Here is a 17,098-nt window from a genome sequence, read left to right as displayed (position 1 = left end):
TGAATAATTTTTTTTTGTGAAGTCACTTGAAGTCTCATTGATGAGAAAATATTACTTGTTTAAAGATGTGATGTTTCATCCTTGCTTTTTTTTTTCCTTCATGAGTTCTAGTATTAAGAGCTGCATTGAATAGGTAAATTTCTTCACATATTGAGGGTGTGTCCTCATCTGCAAAATGAATGTATTGCGTTAGTATACCTCTTTATTGAAAACTTTGCATAATGAAAAAAAATTAAAAACAAAAGTAGAAAGGACTGTATAATGGATTCCCTGGGACCCATCATTCCAACTGTAACAACTTAGGTAACCTCTTAAGATCCTTCTTGATTTCTGTGATTCTCTGACCATGCAAATTCTGATTCACTCTGGTTTTGAGGATCTAGAATATCTGCTTTTTAAATAATAATGATACTATCAGAAATATTGATACTAAACTGATAGAGTTATTATAACACTGAGCATTTAGTGGCAAGTCAGCAAAATAATATACACAAAATGATACATGAGAAATGTGTTGGAACTGAGCAAATGCAATGTCAGGGTTTAAAACTCTGGGATTAGTTTGGTTCAACAGACATTTATGAAATGTCTCCCTCAAAGATGTCATCCAGTAGGATTGATGCCACATTATCATCTTAAAGATTGAATTCCCTGGTAGTCCAGTGGTTAGGACTCTGCTCTCCCACTGCCTAGGGCCCACCTTCAATCCCTGGTTGGGGAGCTAACATCCCACAAGCTGCATGGCCAAAAAAAAAAAAAAAATAATTTTCAAGAAATTGGGCTATAATAAACAGTTCTAAAACTATATTGAGCATTACCTTTCTTTCATTTGGAAACTTATTTCAAGATCGTAAAAGCCAGCTTCCAAGATGGTCCCCAGATGATCCTTTCCTTTTGCTATTCTTTCTCTTGTAAATTACTCTCCCACATTTTAAAAGCATGGTTCTATGTGATCAGAGAATTATGGCGGATGTGATGGTGTATGACTTGTGAAGTCATAAAAGATATTGTCACTTTTGCCTTGCTCTCTTGGGTGACTCTGGGAGAAGCCACCTGCCACGTTGTGAGGACACTCAAGCAGGCCATAGAGATTCCAGTGGCAAGGAAGTGAGGCCTTCTGCTGACAGCCAGCACCAGTTTACCAGCCACATGAAGGAACCACCTTGGAAGAGGGTCCTTCAGCCCTGGTGAAGTCTTCAGATGACTGCAGTCCTTGTTAACACACTGACTATATCCTCTTGAGAGACCATAAGCCAGAAACATAGCTAAGCCGCTTCTGAATTCATAACCCATAGGAACTGCATGAATTACTAAATGTTTGAAACTGCTAAATTTTGGAGTAATTTGTTATGCAGCAGCACTACAAAAACCTTAAACTGCCTCAGGGTTGTTATTATAAATATCAATAACTAGTTATCATTGTTCTGTAGGTAGATAGAAGTGCTAGTTAATAGAATTCTAGCTGACAGGATGCTGTTTAAATCTGAATTTACCACAGTGAATTTCTGGCATCCTAGCTTTCTTTCAAGCTTTTACTCCTCAGAATGAATCTTTTGTGGACATTATCCATAATTAAATGAGGGCAGAAGGTATAATGTCTCTTCTTCCATTGGTTACAAGCCTGGAACTTAATCTCAGCACTTCCATTTGGCAAAGTATCTGTTTAAAAACTCAATGGTTTTGGAATTTTGAGAGAAAGTAGGGGCTAGAGATTGATGATTGGGAAGTGCTCTAGCCATGCTTGGGTAAACTTTGAGCTAGTATCATAGTTTACTTTCAGGTTATTCCCCCAAAGAGCTCCCCCCACCCCCAAACACACAGGCCTTTAAAATTTAGGCTTTCATTACCATAGAAGCTTTTCTTCTGTCATCTTCTGAACTAGGTAAGATAAAAGTTCCCAAAATAGAATATGCTTCAGATGAGGCCCTGGTAATATTACCTAATGTAGCCATTCTCATGAGTCTGCACTTCCGGTCTTTGGTGTATATTGTTAGGCTTCCCTCCTTAAGCGTGGTTCTGGGTTTTATGTATCGATCTGTTTTTCTCATTGTTATATTACAAGTTTAAGGGAATCTAAAAATTGGATATTATTGTAGGTAGAATAGATTCTATATAAGTAAAATTTTGGTACATACAAAATGGTAGGGATTAGAAAACCAAAAAAAGACAATAACCTCACTTTTTTCATGGATGTTTGATTTTATCTACATAAATTATCCCATAAAAATTTAAAGGGTGATTGAATCTTTAATATATATTAAGTAGGTACTAGGCACTTGGAGAACACTAAGAAGTAAGGTTTTTGAGAGTTTAGATTGGTATGAATATTAGATTATTTTCATAAATGAGCTGTTAGTCTTCAGCTTTGGAGCATAAGTTTTTAGTACTTTTGCTATTTAATTTGTTAGGTAGGGTTACAAATAGGATTCTGTTGCCCCCGAGAATTTTTTCAGATCCAAGGTTATCTTGGTATAAAACAGTGATGGTGTTCACTGACCTGTACCAATATCATGCTCTCTGGGAATTGAAATTGATTTTTTTTTTTTTTTTTTTTTTGGTCCATGGCATGTACATTTGCTATTTGAACAAGCATCACCTGGGAGGACTTAGGAAAACGAATAAGTAGACATTCAGAATTTAGTTTTTAGGACATCACAAATGAGTTGCATCACAAGCCTCAGGAGAAAGATAATGAAGTCACTAGTTCTTCTTGATATTTTTATGTTTGAGCACAGTGTGTAGTAAGAACTACCTTTAGAATTGAGGATAAGCAACACGTCTGGTCTGGTTTTTCTGTTCTTTGTGAAATATGTGGAAATTAAGCTACTCTTAGTTGCTGGTGAAAAGGCTAGATGGCAGATGTGTATAGAGTCTGGGAGTGTTTTTGTAGATGTCTTCTGCTAAGCAGGTTTTTGTTTTTGTTGGATAATGTGTTCATCTTGTGTGCTTGTTTTATGTCCTTTGCACATTTGGCATGGCTTTAATTTACCCTGTGAAGTAAACATGATTTTTAACAAAAAGTTTATAGATATATATATGAATTGCCTTCTCTGCTGTGATGAGGATAACAGGGGTACAGAAATGAGTAAGACAAGGTCCTTGCCCTAGAGAAAGTTGGAATGTGCTTAATTATAAAATTTTTTTTTTATTTTTCAGAGTGTTCAGCTGATTATTTATAGCTAGACTTTACAATTTATTATGGTTAGGCTGCATTCAACACAAGATCCAGTTAAATTATGTTGCCATAATTGAGAGTTATCCTGAGTTCTACACTGTTAATCAATGCTAATGCTCTTTTCAGAGTCTCCTATATGTGGCTTCAGTAACCACAAAGGCTTTTCTGCCTACAGCAGATAATCTCTCAGTAATGTCACAGGAAGTTGCATTAGAAATTATGCCATTACCTATAGCTCTTTCCTTTTTAGCTAACTAGGTAGGAATGTCTGTTCAGCGTATTCCCTATAGGGCAAATGTCTGTATCATACTTTGGAAATATATATATATATATATATATATATATATATATATATATATTTCTCTGCCAGAATGGAAATGCATTTTATGAACATTGAAGTAAATTTCCTGATATTTGTGCTTGCTAATTGTATATTTTAAGGATTGAGGTGGAGTTTAAATAGTAGTATGTCAGAGTCCCAGACATACCTGAATCTGTTCTGCCAGTTACCTCTGTCCCTGTGAAGGGACCCCAGGGAAGGTAAATGCAGGCAGTGGCAGCCACATGGTAATCAGAATACCACTTTATTAATAGCTTGAGCTGGTGCCGATTACCCTTGATGCAGGGCTCTTTGGAGAAAGGTGGTTTGGAGCACGTACTCTAGGCTTGAGTCCAGATATATATTTTTAGTCTTCATATGCTCTGGTCTAGCCATAATTTGGGAATTAAGTCAAGAAGAGAAAGGAATGGTCATGTCCTAAGTTGAAATTAGGACCCCTCTTAATAGCCATATAAAACTAGGAAGTAGAAAGAGAGAGGGAGTAGACCCTGGTTTTGTGCTCTTTAAAGCATGGTGGCCCTGCTCACTAATAATTAAAGTCTGGTCATTGTTTTTGTATCTGACCTATTAGAAGAGCAATTCCTTCTTTAGAAGGGGTGGACAGAAAAGGCCCTGGTGAGGAGGGAAAGATCCAGTAGTACAGATACATCATGGTATAGGTCACAATCTTATCTGAAACCCTAGGGATAAGAAATGTTTCAGAATTTGGACTTCTTCATATTTTAGAAAGACAATAGAGTGTGTGTGTGTGTGTGTGTGTGTGTGTGTGTGTGTGTATATGTATGTATGTGTGTGTGTCATGTAACAATCCCAGTGTGGCCTGGGGCAGCTTCTCTTGGTCAAACATACGACTATTTCTGTAAGAAAATCTATGAATATTCAGAGTAGGTAGGAGTAGTAGACAGAATAATGTCCTCTTCCTAAAACGTCCACGTTCCAATCCCCAGAACCCATGAATATGTCACCTTTCATGGCCAAAGGGGACTTTGCATTTGTGACTGAGGTTTAAAGACTTAGAGATGAGGGCATGAACCTGGATTCTCTGGGTGAGCCCAGTGTAATCACAAGGGTCCTTGAAAGCAGAGAACCTTTCCCAGCTGTGGTGGGAGGAGGAGATGTGGTGGTGGAAGCAGAGAGATTGCTACCTTGCTGCCTTTGCAGATGGAAGAAGGGGCCATGGGTGAAGAAATGCAGATGGCCTCTAGGAGCTGCAAAAGGCAAGGAAACAGGTGGTCATCTAGAGCCTCCAGACAGGAATGCCATCCTGCTGATGGTCTGATTTTAGCTCAGTGAGACCCCTGTCGGACCTCTGAACTCCAGAAATGTAAGACAATAAATTTGTGTTTTAAGCCACTACATTCGTGGCAACTTATTACAGCACTGATAGAAAACTAATACAGTGAGATAAAGACTATAACCTTATTTTACTTCAAGTTCAGTTATGAGAAACCTTTGGATTTTCAGGGCTTTTTGGATTATGAATTGCACTTAGGGATTGTGGGCCTGTAAAAGGAATTGGAAAATTTTGATGTTTTAACTGGATGACCTTATGGTGTTTGAATTAATTGTAGGAGGAAGAGTTCCTTAGAAGGAAGCTTTGTAGTTGTTACCGTCCTAATACTTGAAACTTTGCTGATTTCTTTGTATGTGTGTCCATTGCCTTTATGGACCTTACACTGGTTGATGATGGCTCTGGCCAGCTTGGCTGACTGTGGACCTCAGTTAACCATGATTCAGATTAAGGTAATATATGTGACGAGACTCAAACTCTAAAGTACTGTGCAAATGTTCATTGGTCCTTGTTGATATTTATTACTGAGCAGCTGCCTCCTGTCCCTCCTTCCTTCTAGCAGGGTTGGTGGGGAGGAAATACCACAGGATGATTCTGTGAATGTGGCAGCAGGATTGCTTCTTCCTTCTGGCTGCCAGGAATCCTTTCCCTATATCCCAAGTCTCTACAGTGTGTATGGCTCTAAGGGAGGTGGCATCTGGAGTGAATGTCTCACCACACAAAGGCTGGGTACCTTTGGGCTCATCCATGTACCTCATTGTCAACCATTAATTACATTAACTTTTTTAAGTGTTGAAGAAATATCCATGTTCTGCTTCTCATGACAGAATCCAGGGCAAAGTCTACATAAGGAAATTTTCCCACAAAATAACCCACAGAGTATACAGCATACTTTAGAATAAAGGGCAGCTGTTCACACTAAAAAGGTAGTATTTGTTTTGTTATGATGCTGGGTCCTTGTAGTAGATTCCATGATTATGAAATGATCACATTTGAAGGTTATGCTTTCAGTGAAATGTTTCAGCATGATGATACTAGCTCTGATTCAAATTGAAATGCTAACTTCGAGCATGCACCTTACACTGTCCTTGATCTGTAGCTGAATCTTCAGGAACATCAATTTTCCTATTGATTCCTTTGAGGCCCACGTGCTGGGAGAGTGAGTCTTACTCTGCCTGGCCCCTATGTGGTTGTGTTATTGTTTTTCCCTCTTCTTCTAGAAAATTGGTAGGTTTTGAGCTGTGGTTTGTGACCTAATGTGTGAATCTAACCTTTTTTACTCACTAAGGGCATAAATGTCCTCTTCATCCCCACAACCACATTGCCCCTACCCATAACACAATGCTTTTCTTCACCAACATTTTCAGTATGATGCATTTGAAACCTTTTCTAAGCTTTTGACGTAAGTGATTGTGAATCAAATACAGCTTTACAACTTACTCTAGGCAGGAGACTGTGTTGAGACCTCATGTCTATGTAATCAATAACAAGATAGCTATTTATGCAAAGTTTTGTGCCCAAGTGAAGATCTAGCATATTGGGAATTCCAGAGAGAAATTTTGTTACTTGACATCTATCCTGTTATTGCTATGATGCATAATCATAAATTTGTTGTAATGCTTATAAACTCTACTGAATTTTAGTTGAAATATATACATATTAAAAGTAGTTTCAGAACCTAGAGAATGCCTGATTTTTCACACCACAATGTACTGGGCTCTGGGCTATGCTGGGAGTAAGTGGCAGGAAGAAGGACATAGACTTTGTCCTTAATGAGTTTATGTCCAGCAGGTAAGACTTGTACAGAGGAAAAGGTGGCAAGTTCTGTAGACAAGTGCAAGTATCCATGGAGAGGAGCAGATGAAGGAGGGGAAGGCTTCCTCCAGATGGGGAAACTACAGAGTGCTTGATGGAGGAAGTGGCATTTGAACCATGAAGGCTAGTAAAGTATTCAAGCAGAATTCAATCTGTTCCATGGCATGTGGACCTCTAGGATCTGGCCCTGCCTCTTCTTGCATCTGACCATCTTCACCTCCCATTCCAGCCATGCTGAGCTATTCGTAGGGTCTTACAAGTGTCATGCTCTTTCCACTTTGGACCTATGCTAACAGGTATAGTTTCCGTACAACGAGATTTCCATGTTGAATATTTTTTATTTTTTATTATTTTTTTGGCTGAGTTGGGTCTTCGTTGCCACGTGCGGGTTTTCTATAGTTGCCGCGTGCGGGTTTTCTATAGTTGCGGCGAGCGGGGGCTACTCTTTGTTGCGGTGCGTGGGCTTCTCATTTTGCGGTGGCTTCTCTTGTTGTGAAGCATGGGCCCTAGGTGCGCGGGATTCAGTAGTTGCAGCACGTGGGCTTAGTAGTTGTGGCATGTCGGCCCTAGGGTGTGCGGGCTTCAGTAGTTGTGTCACGTGGGCTCAGTAGTTGTGGCTTGCAGGCTCTAGAGCACAGGCTCAGTAGTTGTGGTGCACGGGCTTAGTTGCTCCGTGGCACGTGGGGTCTTCCCAGACCAGGGATCGAACCTGTGTCCCTTGCATTGGCAGGCAGATTCTTAACCACTGCGCCACGAGGGAAGTCCCCCATGTTGAGTATTTTTTAAAGAACTCCTCTTACGACATAGAAATGACTCTCTGTAGTTCACATCTTCCTAGTCGTTCAGTCTTGCCAGCCACAAAGTCCTAGAATTCCAGAGCTTGTATGTAGGCGATGTTTGTTGTTCAACTCCAGTAATGCCACTTATACATTCTTTCCTTTGCTTATTTTTTGAAGCATGTCTACTGCTGAAAGGATGACAGAGAAAATAGTCGCTGTTAAGGAGGTCACTGCTGGCGAGAGACACACAAACAGTTTTAGTATGAAACTTTCATAGCTGTACTAGACGTATGAAGAGGGGGCCTGGGAAAGCAGAAGTGGGAGTGACAGTTCTGCCTGCTGGCTGGGCCTCAGGGACAAATGCCCAGAGAGAAGATGCTTGAAGTGAGTCATGAAAGATGAGTGGGAACCCGCCAGATGGACACAATGGAGGAGGATGTTTCAGGATGTGAGTCTGCAAGTGTACAAAGACATTAAGGGAACGTGAAAAGTTAGGGAACAGTCAGTCCCCACAAGCAAAATTATGTGTCAGGGACAGGTGCCTCGTGATGAAGGTGGAAGGGTAGGCAACCCAGAAAGTGTATAAATTTTAGATCAAGGAGTTAGTACTTTATTCTGCAAGTATCAGTGATCATTGAAGAATGTTAAACAGGGAAGCCATTTGTATAATTCCCTTTGAAAGCAGATATCAGAATTATAACATCTTAATATAACATTGTTTGGTGCAGAAGCAATATGAAGTGTCATCTAAGAGCTGAGTCTTCACAATATGCTAACACTTCTTATAGGTTGTGTGAGCATGGACAAATTACGTACCTTCTCCATGTCTCAGTTTCTTTATCTGCAAAGTGGGCATGATAATAGCACCTGTTGCAGAACTGATGTGAGAATTAGGTGGGCTATTGTTGCTAATGAACCCAGCTGTTATAGTAAGTATACAATAATTAAGTGTACATTTACTATGCATTTTGATTTTATTAAGAATAAAGACTCGATGTCCAGCAAGAACTTGGCATTGTTGCAATTGAAAGGACCCTTAAAAGTCAGTTGCAGCGTGTATTTATTTTAAGTTCATAATAAAGGCCAAAGCCATGAGCTGAATTTTAAATATGTCTTGAAACCTGAGATTGTCTTGTTTACCGGCCTGAGGAAGGGTCATTAGAAAATGAGATATGGTAGGAAGCAAAAATGAATCGTAGCGTGGCCAATAGCGTGTGGGACCTTGACTGGGATTAGGCAAATTTGGGTGAGGATATTGAAATCCCACTCCACAGTCAGCATTATTGTGTCCTGATACAAGCAAAGGTAGAGTCATTATGTGAGGCCATCTACAGAAAACAGGGAATGTTTGAGATTGAAAGAGCTCCCCCTGCTTTGACTCAGTTGATCCAGAGGAATGTGAGCTGAAGCCTGGGGCACCAAAATGGTGTAAGGGTTTGGCATGACTTCTGCCGGCCCTTTAAGGCCGAGTAACTATCAGTGAAATGTGGATAACCACAGAACTGTGTGTTTGAATATTCACTTGAAAATCCCTCACGTATCATACTTAGATATTACGGTTCAGCTGATAGTAACCACTTAAAAGTAATAAATTTTTCTCAGAAAAGAATGAGACACAGATTTATGCTTCAGCTGGTAAACGTGTATGTAGTATTAGTGAGTGAGCCCAAAGCATTTCACAAACAAAAGCATTCTGACAGTAGGAGAACTCCTGTATACCAAGACATATATATCATTTGTCTCTCTGTTAGTGAAAAAATCAAACAATATTTTTGTAAGATGGAAAGATAGACTGACACTTCATAGGATATCTACCATTTTATTAATTGATAATTATGTTCTCTTTGCTGTTCTGAGGAGTGTTTTGAATTATGTCCCTATTACTGTAGCAAGATTTTAAGGTAATAACCATGATAGTTGTTTTGCTGGGAGGAGTGGTTTTATTTCACTTACTTTACAATGAATATTGAGATGTTCTGTTTTATCAGATTAATCTAAACAGCAGGACTTTTAAATGTTTGTAGCTTCTCATAAAATCTGTCACATGTGATACAAAGGTGAAGTCAGACGTTGGTCCTTTTTGATGAGCAGTTACTAAAGACTGAATGATGAATAATTGTTACTCTCGCAGTCACATGAATCACGAGTCCCAAAGGAAGGCACAGTCTAGAGAAGTTTTTAATGACGAGTTGGTGCCGCTAATGAAGAAGCGGGTGGTAAATTATAGATCCAAGCCCTTGAAAATTAACCTCTAGCACATGTTATTAGTTTAACTTTTTGCTTAGAGTTAGAGTTTAATTTTTTGGATACAGCAGTTTATTGCCCTCTAAAAGATACTTAAAATGGAAAAATGCTTCTTTTGTGGTACTTACCCCCCGCAAAAGCAATTTACCAGTGGCTATGTTATGGTTGCTTTTCTCATTTGCATTCTGAACCCCCTATCAAAGCTCTTGTTAGGAACCTGTATGGATTTATTTGTAGAAGAGGACACATTGAATTGGACCTCAGGATTAAATGAATTCCATGAATTAGAAGGATGACCTTGTAGACAGAAAAAGATTTCATTATATGTCTTCCCTGCTTTCTGTGTAATAGAATTTGTGTTGTATGCTTCATGCTCAGCCTTTTTTTTTTTCTTCTTGGTGCATGTGTGTGTGTGTTACATTGAAAGAACAGATTGAAATTCAGCACCCTGACAGTGGACAATAAATTGACTGAGTTCTAATTGTGAGGACTGTAGCACTACATTTTATTTTTCCTCCTGTCATGCTCAGCAAATAAATAATCCCATTTACATTTCAACCTCCAAACATGTTTGTGTCTTTGGGCGTGATGGGAATACCATGTGGGCAAACGGTTTTATGGTTAGAATCCTAGTTATACGGATTTTTATTTCTTGTATGTGTAGCCAACTAGTGTAGAGTCTGTTTTCACACAGGTATTAAAGCTTTGCTGGACCTAGAGAGGATAAAATACAGGGGGATGAAAGCATTGAACTTCCAGGGTCTGTTTCTAGTAGAGACAGAGTTCACAGCTGTATGCCAGAGGGGGAGGCTCTGGAAGCTGCAAAATGATCAGACCAAATGGTAAAGTTCTAACAATTTACTGCTAATTGATTAACTATGTATAAGGAGGTGCAGTTGCATGCTATTCCAGCCAACCGTCTTTTATTTTTTTGTAAGTTTATCTGACTTTTAAACCAGATTCATTCGCTTCCTGTTCAAAGTGGTTTTATTTTGCCCGAGGGCCTGATTGATTTGATTAAGTGCTGGCTCTCCATGATAGCTAGCTTTGTCAATGGGGGGTAAATTAAAATAGCCTATGGCCAGGGTCAGGCCATCTCTGAGAGGTGATAGAAGAGTCCCTAAGGCCTGGTGACAAAGTGCTCAAATTCTATTTTCTACTTGAGTTAAAAACAAGTTAAAAATGGTATCATTTAAAGTACATGAGATACAATAAGTCATTTCCTCTTTCTACAAATGGGTTTATAGAAAATCTCCAGGAGGACTACAGAAGGATATTTTACTCTTCCTATGGTGATTTAATGTTAATAGGAAATACCTATTTGGTATTTGTTGCAGTTTTATTTATGTAGTCCTTTTGCTTTATTCTGAAGTACTTTAGCATATGATGGTTTTAAATTTGGAAGGTACGTGGTACATGTATTTGCCCCAATTTACATGTAACTAAATTGAGGCTTGGAGTAAAGTTCAGGGGTTTATTTGAATTCAGAACAGTCATTAGTGGTAGAGTGGAATTAGAACCCAGTTCCACTAATGTCTAGAGTTTTGAATTGACATCTATGATTAATCAAGAAAGGCATATAGTTGCCAAGGTAATGGGGCAAGGATTCTATTACTCATTACTTCTGGGGCATTCTCAACCATGGTAGGACTTTAATTATACTTCTGTAACATTGGGGGAAGCCATACGTATTTTAAAATTAGTAATGACAGTTGAAGGAAAAAAAAAGCATGATCTGCTTGTTTTATTAGGGAGGCATGAATGGAAGGAAAAAAATACATCCTTCTGCAAACCACTTCTTTTCTGCTTGTGTTTGGAGTCAGTGTATCTCATCTTTGACATAGGCTGCAAAGTCGATAGTGATGGTGAATTTTAGTTACATGATGCAGTCCCTTCCTTCTATACATCATCAGTGGATCAAGTATGATAATTTTTGTTTCCATTCTCACTGTAAATAATCATTGTGGATAATTTACCCATTTTTTCTAAGGAGTGTATGATTGAAAGTATCTCTGTGTTTTTTTTTTCATTCTCAAAAGGGACTAATAAAACCCGCCTCTGGAATGAATAAGTACATTATCATAGGTGTTGAAATTGTTCAAATAGGAATGTTAATCCCCTCCTTGAGTAAAGATATATTATCCCCAACACAAACACTGTCAATCGAAGAGTTTGAATGTGTCCTTCAATCAGCTCAAGACCACTTTGTATAGCTAGGGCTCAATCAAATACCACTTTTAATCAGCTAATTACATAAAGCAGATCAGGTTTTCATGCCAAACAAATGACTGGGGAGGCATAATTCTAAAAGTATGAAGCCCTGAGTGGTTCCCCCCCCCCCCCAATAAAACAGTCCTTTGAGGAAACCATCCTGACAAGGTTAAAGTTGTATATGCCTCCGTTTTTGAAATGGTTGCCCGTTACTTTGGGAGGAATATGGGAACACTTGATTGTGTTTAGGCAAAAAATTGATTTGGCATTTCCTCCCCTACTCATCCCTGCTGTAGAATCCCCTGATCTCCGTGTTTCCTTTCATGCATTAACCTTTTCTCTCCAAGTCTTCAGGTGTCCTGAGGCTCAGGAGGCCAAGAGCACAACCTGTCTTCTTGGTGACATCATCAGTTTGTCATAGGGACAATTTCCTGGTCCTTAGAAAAGAGGGTGTAGAAAAGAGTGTGCAGTCTATCTACGGTCCTTTAAAGTCAGATAGCTGTATATGGCTTTAGATATTTCTCAAAGCCCTCAACATACGTAATTCTGCAAAGTTAGTAGGATAATAGTTCACCTCATTGAGGCCCAGGGAGGATAGAGATTGCACAGCAGGTGAGTGTTGCAGTGGAGACAGGAGTACAGGTCTGTTTGCTTCCCGATCTTTGCATTTAAATTAGGACATTGAAAAGTAGTGCAGTTGCCAAGGTGAAATAATCTATTCATCTTTCTACTTACAGTGCAGTCTCAGTTACAATAGGCAGTCATATCTCAGTTAGGCATCTATTACACCGAGCACATGTAATAAATATTTTTTAAGGCTGCAAGATCTGAGAAAACAACATTGTTCTAATCCCAGATCTACTGGAAGCTATGCCCTAGCTTTTCTCATTGCTGTTCCAGTGCTTGTTGTCTACTTCTACTATTTACTATTTCTTCTGTCACCAGTAAGGTTTCGTATGAGCATTAGTCAAATAGTAGAGGTTGACAGGATTTTCTCACATAAACAACTTACATATTGCTTGGAACCCGGAAGCATACAATGTTCGGAGTACGTATACTGATAAGGGGCTTGTCTTAATTCCTGTTCTTTTCTGTCTGCATTTGCATTTTCCAGGCATGCCTCTGGGTATGGAGGCAGCATGGCTATGTGAGGTGACGTGGCTGGGTCAGCATATGTAGGGCAATGCATCTCATCTCGAGTGAGTTTCAGAAGTCTCTTTCCCCTAGCTAGCCAGAAGTTCTGTTTGGATGTTAATGGCCTGAATGGGACTTGGTCCTAAGGGTTGAGGGAAAAGGCAACACCTTTTTCAGAGACACACAAAATAAGGAAGACTCTATAAATGGATGTGGTCTCACTCTGAAAAGCAATGATAGTGACCCCCATGGCAGGTCAGGGATGTCAGCCATAAAGAGTTGTTATGGAACACCCCTGGACACGTTTATCAACTCACAAATGGGAAAAGATGGTAAATACGGGCCCTAAGTTTCATGGGGCTGGTTTATGGAAACAAGTAGAAAATTGCTGTGAAACCTCACATTTCATATGAACAAAGAATACAGATTTTGCGTTCAACTTCCTAATTTTTGTGTTGTTATTTGCATTATTCAAAAACAAGTAAAATAGAAAATCTAGAAATAAGGACCCTGTTTATACTGGGAATTCCCTCTAGTACACATCTCTGGTTCATTTCTAGACAGTTTTTATACCTCAGTTTAAGTCAGAAATACTGAAAAAAAAAAAAAAAACCCCGAAGTCTAAATAACTTTTCAAAAGGGTCATACAAACAGGCTCTCTGGTGTTTGATTAATATCTAAGGCAAAGGATCAGTGTAGAATAAAATAAGAAAAAATACCCAGTGACCATTTAAATTTTTTCCATGCCTGCTATTAGGTTATAATGGAATTCTTTCCCCTGTCAGTGAAACAAAAACAAAAAGCAAATAAACAAATTTTCTTTCTGATAAGAGGCTAGGTCTGAGTAGTAGGAATAATCCTACAAGCCATGATCTGGTACTGGCTGAACCACACAGGAATGTGGGACCTTAGGCAGATCTGTAACTTCTCCAGCTTGGGTGAGTATATAATTTATTGTCACTTTATGGAGCTGCTATTCAAAATTACAGTGGGTCATCTGGCATCAACCCGACTGTCCTGGGCTGATATGTTACCCTGTCTTCATTTCTCCATGTTTGTTGGTGAAATGAGATAGTTGGATTAAATTAGATATTTTTAAGCACTTTTTTTCTTCAAGAAACCCAAAATGTAAAACGAAAGTTCATTCTGCAGCATGGACAGGGGCAGGCAGGGTTCCAGTTCCCCACCCTCCCTTCCACATACACACACCACCCAAGGATGCTGGGAGATCACTAGAGCACAGTTTGAAAACTCTGACCTTCCATGAGTATATTCCACCCATCACTTGCCCTCAGCTGGAATCCCATGCCACATCTTCATGTCCAGAAGATAATAGGCAAATGCAAATTCTAGCAGAAGAAGGATATAATCTCATCTAAGGTGTTCCTTTGGGGCTTCATCTTCTTGTTGTGACTTTTTTTTTTAATCTCATATTTTGTCTTTCCATTGGAGTAGGAGCTAGGGATAATTTCATTTCTTCTAAACTTTATTGTTTTCTTGTTTGAAAGACATGAACCTGCAGAATATAAACGTAAGGGTGGAAATATAGATATAGCCTTGAAAAACAAATATCAAATAAAAAATTGTTCTGTGTGTTCAGGAAAGTGATCAGGTTGTTCCCTGACCCTCCACAATCATCAAGAAGAACGTCCCACTGCCGAGACCCTAGGTCATATATGATAAAAAAAAAAATAAGGCTATTTTTAGGGTGGTATTTGAAGGCACATACGACAGTAACAGCCCTGATTTGCCTACGAATTTCCCAAATGGAATAATCAGTTAATTCTATCAGGTGTTCTCTGTCCCCACGTTTCTCTGCTGTATTCTTTTCCCTTTCCTGTCTCTTCGTTGCAGATCTTCTGTCCATCTTCCCGCATGTGATTTGGCAGTGTTATTACTAAGATTGCCCTAATCACTCTGTACAGTCCTCTAGATTAAAGCCTCCTCTCCTGTAGGTCTGCAACATCCAGCAGCAGGAATTCAAGCCCCTCGCAGAGGAGGTGGAATGAAGTCAACACGCCCCTCCATGTACTGGCGTACATGTGCCAAAAGTGATTGCAACACTCCATCCACACTGGGCATTACTGGAACAGGAGAGAGGAGAAACCTATCTTTTATTGATCTTCCCAATTTTGTGTTTTATTAACTGTGGCGGCAGGCTCTTGAATTTCTGTGTCTCAGCCCTTCTCAGTGATCATCTGGAGGTTCCTCGTCATGGATGTCATCAGATTTGTAGGCTCAGTAGTCTTAGACCTGACCTGAAGCAAGTAGACATGCTTTTTGTTATTTCTTTTCAAAGCACTATGGGTTTTTTCTGCTTTGAGTTACAGGACCGCCCTTGGGCTAATGATATTCCTGTCTAGGTTTGCTCATCTTCAAAGTTCAGAAGCTTCTTTGTTGATGGAACCTCCATTTCTGGTTCATTTAGTTATCTGGACTATTTCAGGTGCAATTATCTGAGAATGAATGGTTAGAGGATGATATCTATCTGTAACTGTTTGATATGTGGTAGGAGGCATTACAGGTTGCTACAGGTAACAGACATTAGCTGCAATGGAAAACTACATGACTGTGGTTTCTCTGAGAGTCACGGAGTCCCTCTGGTCAATGGTGTCTGTCCAATAGAATTCAACAGCCATCATTTATTCAGAGCCTGTTCTGTGCGATGCATTTCGTACATACTGTCCCATTTAATATATTGATAAGGTAGTATATTAATATCCTGCTGCTGCTGTAACAAATTACCAGCAATGTAGTAGCTTAAAACAACATAATCAATTTGTTACAGTTATAAATTTAAAAGGTCACAATTTTTTTTTTTTTTTTTTTTTTTTTTACAGTTCTGGAGGTCAAAATTCCTCAAATCAAGGTGCCAGCAGGGTTGTGTTCCTTTTGGAGGCTCTAGGGGAAAATCTGTTTTCTTGCCTTTTCCAGCTTCTGAAGCTTGCGCACATTTCTTGGCTCACGGCCCCCTCCTCCGTTTTCAGAGCCAGCAGCATGTCATCTTCAAATCTCTCTCTCTCTACCTCTGCTTTTGTCCTCACATCTCCTCTGACCCCTGGCTCTCCGGCTTCCCCCTCCCTTACAAGGACCCTTGTGATTACATCAGATCTACCTGGGTAATCCAGGATAATCTCCCCATCTCAAGACCCTTTATATAATCACATCTACAAAGTTCCTGTTGACATGTAGGGTAATATAGCCAAAGCTTCTGTAACTGGAAGTGGGGTTGGGCTGCTCGCCGCTCTGAAGCCAATAAAGAGGCAAGGTTGGTGGAAAGGAAAGTTGCTTTACTTTGGATGCTGGCAACCGGCAAGGCCAGGAGAGAGGGTGGACTCTTGTCCAAAGGCCGACTCCTACCCCCACCCCAACCCGTGGGGAAGAGCTTTTATTGCTGAAGGGAGGGGGGCTACATGCAGAAACAGCACAGTCAGCTCTGACAGTCATCTTGAAATTGGTCATGCGGTGGTCTGACCAGCGTCACCTTGATTGTTTCAAGTACAGTTAATCTTCAGTTCCAGAGGTTTGTTCCCATTTCCTTGAGGCCCGTTCTCGGAATTGTGGCAGCTTAAGTCATGGCTACAGTCTGGCCATCATGTAGTTAACTTCTTCTACCTGCTGGGGGTTTCAGTATCTATAAGACAGCTCACAGGATATGGCTCAGAATATTATCTACAGCCCTTGAGGAGGAACTAAAGGTCCTTGACTGTGCTTAATGACTGAACTATTATTATTTTGTCCTGTTTTCCTTTGTTTCTGCATTTTCTCGCTTCTCTGATTAAACTTATTCTTTGGCTAAAGTTTTTCCACAGACAGAAGGCAGGTGGAGGACGTGGGGGACAAGGACCATAGGGTCCTGCTCCGTTTCAGTTCCAGGGATCAGGATGTGCCCATCTTCAGGGCACCATTGTACTGCCTACCGTAGGTAGTCATAGCTCCCACCACCAGAATGATAGCAATAGCTAACATGTATTAAGTTCCTACTGTGTTCCAGTCAGGTCATCTTTAACCTTCATGACCACCGTAAGGGCTAGGTAGTGTTATCCTTATTTTACAGCTGAAGGCACTGAGGCTTGGAGAAGTTAAGTCACTTGTCTGAAGTCACACAG

General features: G+C 39.8%; 1 protein-coding gene across 17 annotated transcripts in view; it reads left to right on the top strand.

The window, feature by feature from the left end:
- Nucleotides 1-17,098, top strand: part of NAV3 (neuron navigator 3) — a 1,262,224-nt gene that overhangs the window by 437,552 nt on the left and 807,574 nt on the right. The window lies entirely within an intron of this gene.

Source organism: Stenella coeruleoalba (assembly GCF_951394435.1).
Source record: "Stenella coeruleoalba genome assembly, chromosome: 11".
Taxonomy (NCBI): Eukaryota; Metazoa; Chordata; class Mammalia; order Artiodactyla; family Delphinidae; genus Stenella; species Stenella coeruleoalba.
This window is presented reverse-complemented; position numbering and strand designations above follow the sequence as displayed.